Source organism: Leptonychotes weddellii, unplaced genomic scaffold, assembly GCF_054177405.1.
Source record: "Leptonychotes weddellii isolate Sample4059 unplaced genomic scaffold, ASM5417740v2 HiC_scaffold_19538, whole genome shotgun sequence".
Taxonomy (NCBI): domain Eukaryota; kingdom Metazoa; phylum Chordata; class Mammalia; order Carnivora; family Phocidae; genus Leptonychotes; species Leptonychotes weddellii.
The window spans coordinates 302-3,166 of record NW_027781168.1 but is presented as its reverse complement, the minus strand read 5'-3'; the positions used below and the strand labels follow the sequence as shown (position 1 = coordinate 3,166).

General features: G+C 39.5%; 1 non-coding gene across 1 annotated transcript; it reads right to left on the bottom strand.

The window, feature by feature from the left end:
• Positions 1 to 2,420: 2,420 nt before the first annotated feature.
• LOC115944222 (U6 spliceosomal RNA) lies at positions 2,421 to 2,525 on the bottom strand. Its single transcript, XR_004078785.1, has one exon. It is a non-coding gene; the product is annotated as a U6 spliceosomal RNA (small nuclear RNA).
• Positions 2,526 to 2,865: the final 340 nt, after the last annotated feature.

Sequence of the window (2,865 nt, the reverse complement as noted above, 5' to 3'; positions counted from 1 at the left end):
CTTTTTTTTTTTTTTAAGCGAGAGCACACAGGTTGGGGAGGAGGGGCAGAAGGAGAGGGAGAGAGAATTTTAAGCAGGCTCCAGGTCCAGCATGGAGCCCAATGCGGAGCTCAATGTGGACCTGATCTCATGACCCTGAGATCATGACCTGAACCAAAATCAAGAGTTGGAGGCTTAACCAACTAAGCTACCCAGGTACCCCTTGGTCACATTTTCAATTTCTTATTTCTTTAAACATTGTAAACATTCTGTTTTATCTTTAACATCTGATAATTCTAATACATGAAATAATTGCAGGTCTGGTTCTGCTGTTTCTTACTTCTGCAGGTTTGCCCTCAGGGTGACCTGGTTCTTTGTGTTTTGTGATTTTTGACTGCAAGCCCATGTACTTTGGCACTTTACTTGTGAGAATTCTTAGAAGTCTAGGCTGAAGATTTCCACTCCAGAGAGACGTTGTGTTTGCTTCTGCAAGATAAAATAAATTCTAGCCTTGAGGTTTTTCAGACAACACAGTTAATATGAATTTGGACAACAAACCCGAGAAAAGGCTAGCTTATGGCTGTAAAGTCTCAATTTTATGCCCTCTTCCAACCACTACCAAGATCTAAAAGACATGGGTTTTGTGGGGTTGTTGTTTGTTTGTTTGTTTGTTTGTTTGCTGTCCTCCTCTGTGGGATAGGTGTTTTTCTGATTTCCCCTTACACTAATGATGATGTCCTTTTGGGAGGTTCCTAGCTTTATGCGAGGGATCCTATCAGACTCCCCATCCTGACTGAGCCCCTAGGAACGCATGCAGCTATCAAAGCTGAAGATCAATGCCACAAAGGTTCGGCATACACTCCCAGAGAGAAAGCCAGTTTCAGAGTTAGGTTTTCTCTCTGGGTTAATGAATTCATTTACCACATATTTGAATAGTCACGATTTTACATGCTTGCAACACACTAGTGAACCAAGTAGACAAAGTCCTTGTCTTCATAGTGTTGACAGTGCAGCAGGAGGGAGGCAAACAACAAAATAAAGAAGTAAATTATATAGTAAATTAGGAGATAATAAGTGGCACTGCATAAAAGAAAGAACAGAGCAGGGGGGAGGGGCAGATGGCAGGATTAAATAAAGCATAGGCCTCACTGAGAAGATGACCTTCAGGCAAAGATGCAAAGGAGGTCAAGGAGTGAGCCTGGGTGGTACCTGGAAGAAAGATGATCCAGGCAGAAGGAAAAGCTGGTGCAAAGGTGCAAAGGCAGGACAGTGCCTGGGGGAGCTCACGGAACTGCAGGGAGGCTGCCCCCATGATTGATGGGATGAGCAGGAGGGAGAGTGGCGAGGGAGGGAATCAGAGAGGAGACGGGGCAGATCACAAAGGGCCTTAGAAGCCCTCGGAGGACTTTGGCTTTAATTTGGAGTGAGACGGGAGCCAGCACAGGGTTTTAGGCAGTTTTAATAAAACTAGACATGATTTGACTTACATTTTAAAAGAATCCCTCTGGCTAGTGGGTAGAGAATAGGCTGGCTTTTACTCTAATTGGAGATGCCTGCTTTCACTTAATTTTGACCTCTGAAGGATCCCCTGCTTTCTTGTAAGGCAGGATACAGTTTTCTTTGTTGTCAGTGGGGAGGCTGTTCAGAGTATCTAGACTGCCACATTGCTGGAAATAGAAGGCACCCTACCGGTTTTCTAAACACAGCACAAAGCTATTGCCAAAACGCTACAGAATATGCCAAACAAAGAAAAAAAAAATATCAAAAGGACAGGATAAAGACGAGATGAAAAAAATAAAACCAGTGTACATTATGGCAAAGCAATAATAAAACAAAAAAGCATTAGAGATCATTACTTAAGAATTCTTAAGACAAGAACTAACCAGATCCACACTTGACAAATGCTATTGCAGTATACTCAAAACAGAGTCACACTTTGTAACCACAAATCACTAGAATAAAATACAATAGCAAGTAAGAAAGCCCAATCCTGTCAACAGAGAGAGAGGCTCTGGCCAGAGTGGAGTGATGGAAGCTTGTACTCTGAAATTTGGTTCCCAAGATTCTTATAAAACTCCTGGGGTACTTGCCCTATCTGGGTCCCTCCCCACACCCAACTCTACCTTGCATTTATAAAGTGCCATTACACAGTTACTAAATTGTATCTTTAACCCTAAATATATGTCATTTTAGACCACTCAATCAACATTTAAAGTGTTTATATATTAAAAAGTTCACCTAAATATCCGTATTTAAAGAAAACCACATCTCCCAATATGTTATTTTAAAAGTTAAAAACAATGTATACTATGACACTTAAAAAAAAAGGAATCAAAGTAAATTTTAACAATAATCATCTCTGTATGGTGGGATTAAGGGATCACTTTATATGGCTGTTTGTACTAGATTTTCCCCAATTAACATTCCCTCTCTCTCTTTTTTAATTTATAGGACACTTCACAAATTTGCATATCATCCTTGCACAGGGGCCATGCTAATCTTCTGTTTCATTCCAATTTTAGTATATGTGCTGCCGAAGCAAGCACTACACATTCTATTTCTACAACAGAAAAAATATGTATAAAATAAAGGCAATCTATAACTCGCAGAGCACAAAAGGTAAAGAGGGACAAATTCCCTCACTATTAATTGCAGAGCACTTAGTGAAGACACATGATAGTATGTTGAAACTTCTATGAAAGAATAACAAAGAATCACAAAACTAGAATAAGACCAACCGATTGACCAAAAAAAACTATTTGTATCAAATACTATATGAAATACACACACATATCCCTATGCAAACTTATCTTCATTTGTAAGAAAAAACTCTAAATTAGGTAAATGGAGAATATAAAAAGATATTGACATCAAAGGACATAAAAC